Genomic DNA, 15,694 nt, shown 5'->3' on the forward strand with positions numbered 1-15,694 from the left:
TCGCGTCAAAAGTGAATCACATTTATATATGTATGCTATATCGCAAGTGATTTTTATAAGTGTTTCCAACATCGCGCACGTTACCTGTATATCGCCATTCTTTTTATGGTATCGGCTGTCTATATTCTTCTGTACGCATAGTCGATTGGCTTCTTTTTCGCATATATTTTACGTTATTTTTTCGCAGAAATATAATGGAAGATTAATTAGTACGTTTATCATTGCTATAGGTATGTAGAAGCTGTCACGATTCAAATAGTAAAGTTTTGAAATGTTTTTGCATAATTCGTGCATTAATGATAAGATAATTCAAAATTAATAAATGATAAAATTCTTACAAAAACATATAATTATTGCAATTAAAGTAAAAATAAATTTTTTTTTTGAAATCAGACATTTTCACTAAAAAATATAAAACACAGATTTGTAACATATTTTTCAATTTAAAAATATTGAATTGTGAACAGCGATGTAGAATATTTACGAGCAATCGGGTAAAATGTTCTTGTCCTATATAGGGGAAACAAATATATCAGGCCGGGTTGTGTGCGGGCGCTTACGCGTAAAATATAATCATCTATACATGTATATACAGTGTAAGTTATGTCATGTAAACAATGAATAATCTATATGGATCATCGAACATTCATATTTCGTCAGAAATATCGGAAAACGTTTTGTTTGCAGTTTTATTTTCAGTTACTAGAGAGAGATATTATTTATAGTTTAAGCATAATTTTTAGGCCGCTACGGAAAATTAACAATGGTTTTGAAGATCTTTATTTTATATCTATAAAAAAATGCACCAATAATGCGCGAATTACAACCGTAAACTAATTATATAAGTATAATATTGCTTTTTGTCGTTTAACATGCAGCTCAACATAAATAATAACGTTTCTATGTGTTAGCAATTATGCATCTTTCACGTTATTGTACAATTGATAATAAATAAATTATAACTGAAATACATCTAATCTAATCTAGTTTAGAATTTATACTTTATATTTTTGTAGAACTATTTGCAAAAATACAATTTAAAGAAATCAATAAATTAATCAATTAATCATTCAATTTATAATAATTTACATTGAGTATACATATTGTCTATATGAAAATGGTTCTTATAAACAATACGCAAACAACTCATGTAAATGTAAAATCTCGAAATTTTACGCACAACCCTATTTTTATACTGTACCTGTACATACGTGTTCAATTCATAGACGATATAATATGTCTATGGTTCAATTAGAATGTAATCTTATCCCACTTATCGACAATTAGTCATTTATCATAGTTTTTCCTTCATCGTTGCAGATCCGAGAATTTATCCGCGACAGAGATCTTCAACGCGCAGGTATATTACCCTCAATCTCGTTGGTAACGTAGGGATTTAAAATTCGCTCGCATTTTGTGGCCGATAGTGCACTAGCTCCGTCTGGTGCGGCGAGTGCGGAACGACGCGACGCGACGCGGCGGCGTCCCTTCCTTCCCCCTCCATCGCTGCCGCCGCCAGTGCCAGTGCTCCTGCTCCGTTCCGTCGCCGCGCCGGTGCCGGTGGCAAAGCGCGGGTTACGGTTTAAGTTGCATTTTAGATGCGAACGAACGCGCATCTCTCTTTTGGGCACGCGGTTACGCGGTTTACGTTACGTGAACATCGGGCGCGCGTTCCCGTACGCGACCACCCCATAAGTGCGACACAAGTCGATCGTGAACGATCCTGCGACGCCGGGCCGTGTGACGCGGGATTGACCGGTGAGTTTTCAGAATATTTATCTCGTTCTCTGGTGCGTGCGGAGTTTTATGTCGAATCCGGACCGGCGCGACTCCCGGACCTGCGCTGAGAAACCGTATATACGTGCGTTCTCGATCGCGAATTCCAAGACGCTTTTGCTTCTGCTCGGTTTCAATTGCGCGTTCTAAGTACTAAGTACGTGAAATTAAGATGTATAGCAAAACTACAAGTCTTCTGTGCGCCGCGAACACTCTTTCTCTTCCCGTATCAGTGATTAAATTTGGTATATGTATAGTTTTTCTTAGAATCAGCATTTTGTTCCTAGCGATGAAACAAGACCGATATGAATCTTATAATTAATTAGAGAAGATGCCATTTTCGGTCGGGCTGGATTATCTTGATAGTCTAATAATACTTAATAAATTTTCGGCGCGCAATTCACTGAGTTGGAATAAGTATCGATATTCACACAGAATGTATATTGTTATAGTCACGAACATTTTGTCACGGCTCTAAGCTTTTTGTTATTTAGTAAGTAATATTTCTGTGCGAATTTTATATACCTTTTCCAAAACTCAGTAAACGGGCGCGCCGATTATTTTTCAGTCTTAAAATACAGTTTTTTGTTGGATCAGTAAATCCACGTACTTAAATTGTTAATTTATTTAACTTTTGATGCTATAATAAATATAAGCATTCCTTTTAATTCACCGTAAAGAATTTATTGTGAATAATATCACCCCAGCCAGAGTCCGAACCTGGAGGTCTATTGTATACACCTTAAAACGAGTAGAAAAATACAAAAGTGAACAGATTTATTATATTTCGACAGGTGAAATCGTAGGTACCTTAATAAATTTTCTTTTGTAATTTTTACTTTGTTTAAAAATACACAATCGAGCCCCTGTACCTTCGTAAAATCCGTGACGGGCGTCTTTTGCCAGTCCGACCATTGAGGCATGTTTTTTCAATAGTAGATTCTTTGACCGGCACAGTTACGCAGAAAAATTCCAATTCCACTTTTTCAGCCGTTTGAGAAAAAACGTTTCAAATAAATTACCAAAGCGATGTAGGTTTAAAAATAGAATCATTTTGTTTTGCGATATATACATGTACGCAGTGATGTGATATGACATATTATACATGTCTGTTTATTTATATATATAGCTACTTTGACGATTGGTTTTTTGTTACGTTTAATGCACTTTTGACACATATCCAGCAACAATTCAGCAGAGATATGAAAATCCAAAAATTGTCGATCGCTTTCTTTCCGTTATGATTATAATTTTAAATCAATTTTGCGATTCGATGTGACATCATTGTTTTAACAATTATTTTATTTTCGATTGTCTCAGCCTCTGCAGTTGCTATTTCAATATCATTACAATGTTATTTTAACATTTACAATTATTCGATTTTCAATTAATCTTTTAATTGTAAGAATGATAAACGAATGTGCGTGTATGTGCTGGAGAATGGGAAAGAATGAAAAATAAATAAATTTTGTTTTAGCGACGTTAAAAGGGTGTTTGTAAAATACAGATCAATTAAACATTTTCACAACGAGAAAATGTATTTTACGAGAAGTCTTTTCATTTTCTCTTATAACTCGGAAAATAACTCGTCGACGACATTTTCGTGAGGGAAAGATCGGCTCGACAATGGTCGAGGAATCCGCAATTGAAAAGATATATATCTTTTATATCGCGGTTGATCCGGAACACCTTTGTATATTTGACAGGGAGAAAGGGGAAAAAAAGGGCTTTGAGGGAAGAAAGAAGAAAGAGTGCACGAAAAATGTTGAAAGTACGATTGAAACGAACAAATATTCTGAGCGTTTTGCTGAATATTTCAACCCTTTATCACATTGTTTTGTACTAGTTTTCAGCGAGTGACATTTCCCGATTAAAATCTGCAATATTTTGCATTTGGCACGTTTGTTTCTGAACTTGCGTGGTGGTCGAACATTTCAAGTACTCGCATCAATTGAAAGTAGAAAGTGACATGTTACATATACAAAATACTGTCTTTTAAAATATTATTTTCTATTTTACTATTAAATTTTTTGTTAAATTTTATTGTATTATAAATATAAAAGTTCGCTTTATGCGCTCAATCTCTACCGCAATCGTCTCAATCTAGCCAGGGATTAATAAATTGAATTGTCTCGGAACAACTATATGTCGGATAATGAAACAAAAGAAAGTAATAGTGCTTGTTGGCAGTTTTTCTAATATGAACCGGAAGAAACGCGATTGCGCTTCTTGGCACTGAAACAGTTAAGAAATATTGTTTTATTGCTTAATACTGTATATATAGTCGTTCGATATTGTTTCTCCCGAGAGGTATTTCTTGCTGTTAATACACTTATAAAAAGAATAACACGCTAATAAAATTATTGATTTGAAGAACTATTTCTAGCAAAAATGTTTCCAACAAAAGACTCGTAAATAATACGCTAATAAATTATTTCTCTAAAATAGATTACTTGATGGATTGTTTCAATTGTGTCTTTCGTGCGTCTTGAATTACCTTATGTTTTACACGGAATTCTGTGTTATAAAGAGTAATAACTGTTTTATACGGAGATTAATAGAGCGAATAATAGGAAATATTTCGCGGGGGAGAACCGCGCTAGTATATATATACACCGTCGGAAATAAACTTCCGCGCGCGCTCAAAATTGAGCATTAAAAATCCACGGGTTATCAAGCGACTACAAGGGCATTATATCTTTGTCAGATCTCGTCAGCGTGAATTAGCCTCATCCTTTCGGTGCCGCGCCGTAAGCCGGCCGAGTTTCAACGTGGAAAGATCGTCTCGCCCGAGCTTCTTCCGTTCCTGCCGAGAATTCCGACACTCCCGGAAGGTTGGATGCAGGGTGCGTTCCCTTACTCTTTTCTATTTTATTTTTCGGTTAAAAAATAATGAAAGAGAACCCATGCCGCGCGCGCACCGTAGGAAAGGCTCTGGCCGTTAAATATATATGACGTGAAAGAGAAAAGCCGCGCGATGCTACGATTCTTTGCGTGTCGCGCGACGCAAATATAATCGCATTCATTGCCGTTGAAAGGGTAAAGAATTCGCATATGGTGCAACGACCCTGCTGTCGCGGTTTCTTTCCAGGTATTAATACGCCAAGATGTCGTACATATACACGCTTTCAGCGTGTGTGACATTACGTGTGGATTATCGATCGGTTCTCACGTATTATTCAAATCACGTTGAATAATAAGGAGAAACAGAGAGATTTATTCTTGAGCCCCATCATCATTTCTCTGTGGTTTATTAATGGGAAATTATCATAATAAATTTTTAATACTGCAACATATTATCGAACATGATCTCATTACGGAATCCCATACTAAACTAAATTCAAGTCTTCGATGTAAATATATGATGATAGCGATCGGATTTCCGCGATGGCCGTTGTTCACATATAATGGATATTGATACGTTAGTGACGGTGTAATGAGGAAGCTCAAAATATGTCTGAAATTCTATAGATAATATATACATATCTCAGTAATTGTATTCTTGACAATCGCGCTATGTGGAGAAAGGTATAATTATAATTTATTTGTAGTGATTTTGAACTTTTTGTTCTCTTAAAAATTCTTTTATCTTCACATTTTAAGACAAAATATATTTTAGGAAGTGATAAAATTATATAATATTTTTATTATAAGATGTTGTATTTTCTGTTTTTATTTCTCTATTTTAACGTTTCTTGCAATCTTTCTACATCGAACACTATTTGATATTTTTTATAACAATTTTGAGATTTGTTATTTGTATATGCACCGGTTCTATTTAACATAAAATTAAACTAATCCTATGTTTTTTTTATTTTTTTAATATTTCTGGTATAACTCTCTGTAAAATAAATAAAAGGAAATTATGTTACATCGATACGACATTTCAAAAACTCTTCTTATTTTGATAGCAGTAGATAAAACTAGTCGGTAACATACACAAATAACAAATTTCGATCTTTTGTTATCAAAAATATCAAATAATATTTATTATTATTTGCGTCAGAAAAATAAAAAATAAAAGTAAAAATAAAAATAGAGAGTCAATTATATTTGGTTCATAAAATGCTTATTATCTGAAAAATACGGGAAGTTTATCGTTGAAAAAAGACGTAAATGAGAAATCTTAAAAATTATATATCACGTAATTTATTAATCGGATCAATCGATTTGAATGTTCTTTAAGTCTCAAAGCGAGTATCGCGGTTAGGCTGCGCGAGTAACATATATAGTAATCCGCTTCGAATGTGATCGTAGAACTAATCTCGCGTCTCTGAATTCCCACTCAATTTCTGATCAGCCGTGCGCGCAAAAGCGCAACCCGGCGCAGCGCAGAGGCTGCAATGCGTGCAAATTAAACGACTGTATGATTCTCGGCCTCTCGCATATATATTAGTTAATGCCATTGCATCGGCATTCGATGGAAGCGTAGCGAATATATCGGATGAATTCGAAACGCGGTTGTGACGCTACGACGATAATAGAGATACTTTATTTCGATTATAAAGTTACTATAAAAGCTGAAATATTTGTATAAAGAATTTCGTTATAGTTGATTATTATATTGTCCATTATTTTTATCTTCATATTTTCATTATTTTAATACATACTTTATTTTGTCTGAAAGTTTTCAAAGACTCGAGAATAATAGTTTGTACATTTTTGATATTTTTAAATTGAATCTAGTCATTTTTTTTTAAATTCTGTTTTTTGCCTTTATCAGATTGTCTTAGAAATAAAAAACTTGTTAAAAAGTATTATTATACTTTTATTTTATAAGTTGCGAAACATTTTTCTCTTTCCATTGCTTGTAACACAAAGCTATAACATATAAAAAAATTAATAACAAGAAATAAGATTCGAACATTTTGAAAACTTTAAATCGATATTTTTGACACTTAAAAGAAAAAGTCGGCTTTATATTTTTTTAGAGACTCTTGTCACTACAAAATTAACGTCGTGAGTTATGTGACACCCGCCTATACCAGATGAGAAAAAAGGGGGAGATATTTATCTCGATTGTTCGTTGATTATTCCGGTTGGGGATTCTGGCACACGTTGACCTTAGCTTAAATAAGCTTAAAATATATACTTATCATATTTAAGAAGATCCACAAGCACGCGTGAGATAATCCTAAATGGTGCGCGAGAATATATGTCGCTAATCAGCGTCACACATAATGCGTACGATAGAGCTCCGTATATGTGTATAATAGGACGTTAGCCCTATACGGATATACGCTACGTTGCCAATATTATGTCGCCACCCCTTCTGGTGTACGAGGCCCCCTTTTGTATTCTTTGCACATGCTTTCTCACGGAGCTTGATGCGACTGCACCCGACATGCATTTTGAAGTTTACCGAGGTCTTTTTTTCGAATTTATATGCGTGCGCGATTATGTGTTTTGCTATTCTCCACGATAGACGGTTTTAAATGATATTACTTAAATATACATATTGTGAAAGCTGCAATGTAAGTAGCGTAAATAATTTTACGTAACAATGTAATATATATTATGTTACCTTGTTATAAAATAATATGTTATAATAATGCATATCTAAAATGTTATTAACAATTAACGAATATTAGAATATATTTGTACAATGTGTTACATATGTGTTACGTATTTAAAGAAAGAAATCAATTATGGCCTAAAGAATGTAATTTAATTACAATTATGTCTATCTTCTGAGGATCTTAAATTAATAACTATTAATTGATAGACATTCTAAAATCAATAATTTAATACTTGAAAATTTGACATCAGATATAGAAGAGCTTAAAAAAATTATATATTACTGAAAACATTTTGCTTATTAATACAGTAGAATATTAACCGTCCTTTATTTAGATTAATGAAAACATATTACTAAATATTATCGCGAAACTAATGAAACGATATTATGGCACAGTGAATAACGTTGATTTATCCATGAGGCATGTACTTTCATATGATGTATGGTATATTTCCTTTATTTCTTCACTTCACATATATACATATACATATTCAATTGATATCGTCGTCTAGTTCGATCTACTTCAATTAAAATCTATTTTTGTATATTATCACAACATTCTTTCGTACTTCATTCAAAACCAATCATCCATCAATTTTATCTCGTTAAATACTTAATCCATTTTGTTAAGTAATATAATATTGATAACACTAAAGACTGAATTAATAATACAATAAAAAAAAACTTGTTTCTTTTCAAATTCAAGAAAGAGAGTATCATTATCATCTGTAGTTCTTTCTTATGCTGATGAATACTTTTTTAATTTTCAAAATGCTTTGTTGCGTCACACAATTTCAAGATTAATTAAAAAAGATTAAAAAAATGTTTTTAATTAAAAAATTTAACAAATACAAAATGGTGAATGCAATTTCTGTGGTATATTTGTGGTATCTCTTAATATACAACCTGTGCGGTATAATAAATCCAATATTTAATCATCGAGATTAATTTTAATTTCCTAAATTTTTAAAATCATTTATTAAATTAATTCTAAACTTTCATTAATCTTAATTTTTAAAATAAGAGAAAAGAATTCTACTTGAAGATTGATCTTAATACTATACTTAATTCTGAATGTAATAAAACGCGTCATGTAATCGTTGTAGTATGTAAAATTGTGTTCTCTTTTTACTTTTAATCTTTTTATTTCAAAATTCAAGTCAAATTTTTTAAAAATATTATGTGATGTAATATGATAATGTATATCTAAAATATTACCAATAATTATTTATAATAAACAAATATTACTGTATTTCTGCAGTTAAAATTGTGTTAAACATAATAAACTGCAAGGAACAGCTATTTTTAAAAACATTTTTTCCTTCTTTCCTTGTTAAACTGTGTAATGTGTATTTGATTGCATACTTGTACATGTGTGCATGAGCGCAGATGATACAAATGAGTAAATTCCTGTCTCATTTTTTTCAGGAATTCTGCTTCTGAACGTGATATCTAACAATCTAACTTTCCTAAAAAAACTAATATATATACTAATATATCAATATAAAATTTTATATGTTTTACTTCATTAAATATTATTATAACATTTATTTTTACATTCTAATGTAGGTCGTAACTTTTCTCAATATATAGCAGGTACTATTTCGAATGTTGAATCGATATAATATGACTAATATTGTGTCTTACCGTAATAATTTCACGCTCGCAAGAACGTGACGTACTTCTTTCATCAATTTCGCTCTTTAATTTAATTATGTCGAGTCCATGCCGTCTCTTGTATTCACTCTGGATGATTTCCTTGGCGCTTTTCGCGACGTCGACCCGACGACAATCCGTTTCAATCTGTCTGCGAAGCGATAACAGTTTTAACGATCACAGAGAGATGATGTCATACATCTCTAGTCCATTTCTCATGTATCCTATCTCGCGGATACCATTAAAAGCTTCACGGTTTCGTCACTGGAGCCTTATTGGCCCGTCTCCTATTCTATCCATGTTTGCGTAATTTTAATAATTGAAATTCCAAATGGACGAATATGCTAATCTCCGTTTCTCTCGCTGTATTTTATTCACATGTATCTCTCGGTCGCGGTACCAGCCGGACTTGTTTTTCTCCTCATATATACGAGAGATTCTATCCTGGCGCTTTATATCCGTTCCAGCCCCTAGTCTATTACTTTTTTACTGCATATCCGCTGATCTCAAGTCGATCGCGGCGGCTTTTTGCGCTCTGTATTTCCTCCACACCCGGCACTCCCTCCTCTTCGTTTTTCTCTTTCTGTCTTTAGTCCTCGGTATAAATTCTTCCCGCCTGGGAGAGATACAGCGTCGAAATAAATTTCATGTATACGGCGGAAAAATTGTATAAATTCTTTTATTACTCTCAAGCGTTTTTAAAATATTAATGGACTATTAAGCAAGGGGAGTAATCCGAGGTTTAAAACGTGGCCGCTCGACTCTCGGAATACTTGCGGCATGAGTGTGCGGCTTTATTAATGTTGGGAGTATCGTTCCCTAACGAGCTGATGTCTTCCGCGGGCGAGCCCTCGATCCCGCTGTGATAGGGGACACAGTAATCAAGCCGGCCGAGCGATAGCAGATCAGAAGACGTACTTCAGCCACAATGTACATTTTTAATCGCATGCTTTAGTAAGCTATGTAATATATTGCTCGTTTAATTTTCAAGAGTAAAATATCTTTAAACGACGAATAAAAATTTATACGTCGCAGATTTAAATTTTATTTCTTGAAATATATAATGATTTCACAAATAATCTATTTGATGTTAATGTTTGTATTAATCTCAACATTGTTAACGATTTGAATCATTTTATTGCTATTAATTTATGTAATTTATACTTCCAAATTACATTATTTAAATTTCGCGATACATTTGATCAGCAATATACAAAATACATGCTACAATATTAAAGCGTCGGGTAACAATGCACCTTCAACATTTTTTAAATCTCGGTTTTGCCTCTTTTATACGACAATTTATTACGGTCCTTTCTGCGAAACGCTCGTCGTAAATAATCACTGATTTTTTCATCATCTCATTATTTCCTACTTTTGTATCATTGATTGTGAACTTCGAACCGACACGCGCGCTTTCGGAAGATATATATCTAATGGTCATTTAACTTTGTGTGTCATGAGTCCAATGGCGGACCATTGTTCAATCTACTTGCGCGATTCGACGCAAATCTCTCGATAACCCTCGATATGATGACGCGGATGCGTCTATATGTATAGCGCTATTTCGTAATCGCCGCCTGATTTCTGCAACGTGCGCGACGCGCTTTTCATTTATCATAATGAATAAATATTTGGATTGAAACGAGCGGATCCAAATCCATTACCGGTTGCTCGACGTGACGCGACCCGCGATTTAATATATAAAATCGCGCCCCGGTAGTGGATCTGTCATTTCGTGTTGTTGACTTCGGTCCCACATAGTTTAAACTGCGCGGGCAGCGTCCAGCGAGATAGCGTGAAATTTGCACAATGTATGACATTATAAAAGAGACAGCAAGAATAAAAAGTTCTATACATTTTAATATTTTATTATTCGTTTTAATCAAATTATTTTAAATATAAAGAGAGTAAAGATTATTATACAATATTAGTGGATAGAATTATGAGATTAGTATACTTATAATAGTTGTATGTATTATACGTGTAAAAGTATAAGTAAATAGATACCTCAATATTTGAAAATTTGAATATGTAGGATTTTTATCTTTTTACGTATAATAAGCACGCTATATAAAATTTACATATTATATTATGAATATTTGCTAGTGCAGCTTTCAATTTAAATACAAATTCAATTTATATTTATCGAGATATATCGATTTTTTGATACGCGTATCTAATTTTTATACTTCCAGGATAAAAAATAGACATGTTTCTATATAGACCACGCATACTATTTTATCTTTTGCTGTGCATTGCATTACATTATACGACGCAAATTCTTTTCACAGCTGATTTTATTGCTCTGAAATGATATATATCTTCCGTAATATAGTATTGATTTGAATTGGTAATGTACATTATAGAGAACAATTTTATTTAACACCAGCCATTTACAGATTGGTTCTTCATCTTTCTCACTTTTCTCTCGACTTTCCTGCGAATAATGTCAGTTATATAACGTTATTCCTTTTTACAATATTTGATTTCATTCTTAAATGTACCAGACGTTTTATTTTGAATTTCTTTTAACGGAAATTGCTAAAATTTTATTACTTTTATTAATTCAAAAATTGAATATCGACAATATTTGATATTGTAGGTTTAAATTCGCCTTGTGCAAATTACATTTTATTGAAAAAAATAGAATTCAATTTAACGAATGTTTTTCCCAAGACTTCAGTTTGTCAATCTCACATTCACTGGACTTGCGGTTTGGTAAAGGGATTTCATTTCTCTTTGTTGGTTAGTCCCAATTTTCATTTCTAGTCCGAATATTTCGCAGAATGTGAATATTAGAAGAATTTTTCAGATACTTTCTCTTAAAAATTATATTATCTTTGTACATACAATTTTTAAATATTTACCTTATGTTCGTCGGAGAACTTGAGATTATTTAATTTATCTATCATCGCTGAAGACAGCTTAAAGTAGAGCCGAAACGTACGATTTATAATTTGTATTAAATTATTAATTAAAGATTATACAACGTTAACTCACGCACAACGCGCCTGACTCTCAAAGCCCCTGCACCTTTCTTTGTTACTCGTTAATTTTAATATCAAGTCTTTAGTTTAATTAATCATTTATTAAAATTTTATTTTCTGTACGGCTACGTACCCCTAAATTCTTTCATCGAAAATTTTATTTTGTAAATTGTTTTGTTTTATTTTTACTTATTAAATTTTTAGATTTATGCTCTTCTTATTTTTTATATTTATTAATTAAAAATATATATTGAAATTTATTATTAAAGTATTTAATCTTTAGAATGTAATATTAAGCAAAAACATAATGAATAATAAAACAATTTACTATAATATAATAAAAGCGTATATGTATGTATTAATTTTTTGTTATTAAATTTACAAATAATTTAATATTTTCTAATTTATTAATATTTTATCATTAACAATTTCTCTGTGATAAATGAAGGATATAATTTTTGATTGAATGATACGGCAGCTACCATTCCATTAAATATTCGAAATTACGTCGATTTTATCGAATTGTAGCCGATCAGGCTTTCATTCATTGTCATTCGCGACACGTTAGTTATTTTTATGACTGACGGCAACAATGGCCGTTTAATCCCACGACAGTAAAGTATTGTAGCAGTCGCCGTAAAACGAAATAATCGCGCATCGACAAATACATATCCTGAAAATGGCATAATGGCATTCGATCGCTCCAAATTTACAGTAGCCGTCGGCTGTTGATTATTGACAGTACCTTGGCGAAATATTGTTTTAAACAATCTCGCCCGTCCGGTAATTTGCAGTTTGACACGTCGTTCGTTATAATTATCGGTTCGCTTCATCTTTTCCAACGTGTAGCAAATGTTGACGAAGATCAAACAAACCTGAATGTTAACCATTTTCAGTCATTCAAGAACACGAATATTTATTAAATACACTAAATATACTAAGCTATTAACGCATTATTAAGACATAGATTAAAGTCAATCCTTTTGCAGTTATTTATTTTGTTGTTATTAATTTTAATAGTTTTTGTTAATTTTAATAGTGAAGATCACAATTTTAATATGAGGAATATTGAAGCTCACATTTTTTAAAGTTTTTGTTAAATTTTATATTTATATACGTTTCTGAATGCCGATATCTTCAAATATTTAATAAATTGTTTCTAGTCAGATATATATGCGCAGAAGGAAAAATTTTAATTGTTTATACATATATCTATTTTATTGTATAGACATTTTGATATTTTTAAAGATGCATAAAATTGAAGTCCGCATACATAAGTTAAAATTTGTTTTAGATTATGAATGGATTATAAACGGACCATCAGATATTTGATAGGATAATCGTATGCGGTCAGCTCTATTTTTGGCAATAAAAACTGTAGAATTTTTCATTGTTGACGCTGATATTATCACATCGTTTTTAATATTTTTATTCTTTTAAAAATATCATAATAAAATTGACGTTTGTATAAAACGAAGCGTCGATTTTATTGGCTTTTTAAAAGTATTAATATTAAATGCTTAATTAAATATTCTCGTCGATGAGAACACGGATTTTTATTATTATACCGATACTATTACAGAATTTCGATATTTTGATTATGAGCATTAATGCTCAGAATTCTTATACATACGTACTGACATTTTTCTCGATGACGGCACCTGACATACGAAAAATAGCGTGAATTATGCGTATAGAATAAAACTTCATAAATATGTAAACACGGTTGACCTACGCTCCCTGTTTAAAGAAATTCATAGAAGACAACAAAAATACTTTAACTTCTATAAAATTCGTCTTGGATACGTTATCTTATTTTCAGTTAAAAAAATTGATTATATATATTGATTCAGAAATTTGTTACATAATGATTTATATTTTTCACAGAAATATGCACGGTTGAAATATGAATTAATATGTAACAAATTTTTATAATTTTTTAGTGTATATATTTGTAGACTAATATGGAGCTAATTAAATAGAAGAAATAAAAAATTAGCTATTATGAATTGTTGGCAAATAATTCAATTATAAAAATTAGAAAATTTGAACATTCTTAAATTGTTGTATTGAAGTGATAAGTAACAAAAGTGATTTTGTCTCTTTCTCTCTCTCTCTCTCTCTCTCTCGCTCTCTCGCTCTCTCGCTCTCTCGCTCTCTCGCTCTCTTGCTTTTTGTTCTGTTACATTTATGAAGAGAAATCTATCAATATTTTCTGCCACATCGAGACATACGTACACAACGATTTACTTTGGAGCATATACGTGAAGTAGTTTCCGATCAATCGTTATCGATCACACGCGAACGGGAGTTTCGTAGTTTCGGAAAGAGGCTGACCTAGGAAAATGTTTGTTTAAAAACCATATTTCTCCGTTCGCCGCCAATGAAACCGCAGGTGCGGGCGCAGAATCCCATAGATTTTTCTTTTTCGTACGAACCGACTTGCCGCTCTCGCGGTTTTGCCCGATACTATATTTTATCAAACTGTCTTCCTTCTATTCTATATCAAATAATTTTTTTTTCTTCTTATTTTATCATTCAATAACTTTATGCGTCAATATATAGTTTTGCAATGGATGATTCTATATTAACGATAAGCAATACATTCGAGGGAAATAATGTCAGTATGATTCATTGTATTTGTCAACAAAATATAAAATAAAATGGTCTAATTTTCCTCAATTATTTGATAAATGTGATTAATTTGTTTTATATTGAATTTCATATTCAATAGTTTATACAGAAAATTGTAACGTAACCATCAGTACGTGATTCATTAAAGGAGACATGTATAAGTATAGGCAGATTTTATTGCAATCAATAGAAATGGACATGCGTATTGACATTTGTCAATTTTATCCGCAAGGCGCAATCTATCAATTTTATTGGTGACATGTCAGTTGAAGTTTAAGTTCTTTCTCACGCGATGCACATTTATATCACATTTGAAAGCGATTTGTCGATTTCCATTCAAAATGCATCCTTTTCAGACATTTGTTTAAAGCGGTTTCATTTAATTTAAAATAATTATATATAAGTTTTTAACATAGAGAAATAAATACAATTTTATAAAGCTTAGTTAAATTAGCTGACACTTTTAACGCAATAAAATAAATGTAAAATAATTCATAATATAAAAGTATATAGTGTAAATTGAGGTAAACATAAATTATAAATAAACAAAAATAACAAATGCAAAGTAGAATGAAAATGAAGAGTAATCCAAAGAGAAAATAAAAATAAAAAAAAGTAAAGTAACAAAAGTGGCAAAATGTAAAACGAAAATGGGATATAAAGTGGCATCAGTGTAATCTGGCTGGTGGGTGCATGGTGCTTGGAATGGGAAAAAGAGCAATGCGTAAAAACTAGATAAAGGGTGATTCGCGCGCCCTTCAGCGCAGCGTCCTTTTTCGCCTTTCTCCCGTTTCCTTCAAGTTTTCTGCAAGTGGTGGTTAGATCGCGTTTGTATCAATCAAGAGACGTGAAAAATGATTTCGGGGAGTGCTGGCGCACGCGACGTTTTAAATGGTGATTCATAGGACATCACGCGGGGACGGTAAAAAGGGGCTGAGAGGGGAGGGGGGAAGTTGGAAGGGTAGAGGGATAAGAAGGGGAATACGCGTAAAAGCAGTCGATACGCCGATCCGACGTATATTAATCGGATTTGCGTCGTCGCGTATTTTCATGCGCGCTCGCCGCGCTCACCATTTTTCATTCGGCTGCTGCGAGCTGATGAAAATGTTGTTCGCTTTTC

At 32.3% G+C, this 15,694-nt stretch overlaps 1 protein-coding gene across 3 annotated transcripts in view; it reads left to right on the forward strand.

The window, feature by feature from the left end:
* Positions 1-1,527: 1,527 nt before the first annotated feature.
* Con (leucine rich repeat protein connectin) overlaps positions 1,528-15,694 on the forward strand; it is a 123,115-nt gene continuing 108,948 nt past the window's right edge. The window contains exons 1-2 of one of the 3 annotated variants that reach the window (XM_077405069.1): positions 1,529-1,758; positions 4,484-4,622. The gene's annotated coding sequence lies outside the window, so the exon portion shown is untranslated. Of the gene's footprint in view, positions 1,759-4,483; positions 4,623-15,694 lie in introns of all 3 variants that reach the window. The other 2 variants (XM_077405070.1, XM_077405068.1) reach the window with 2 other exon arrangements.

This window comes from Temnothorax americanus, unplaced genomic scaffold (assembly GCF_048541705.1).
Source record: "Temnothorax americanus isolate GAGA-0224 unplaced genomic scaffold, ASM4854170v1 Scaffold2, whole genome shotgun sequence".
In the NCBI taxonomy this organism is placed as follows: Eukaryota; Metazoa; Arthropoda; class Insecta; order Hymenoptera; family Formicidae; genus Temnothorax; species Temnothorax americanus.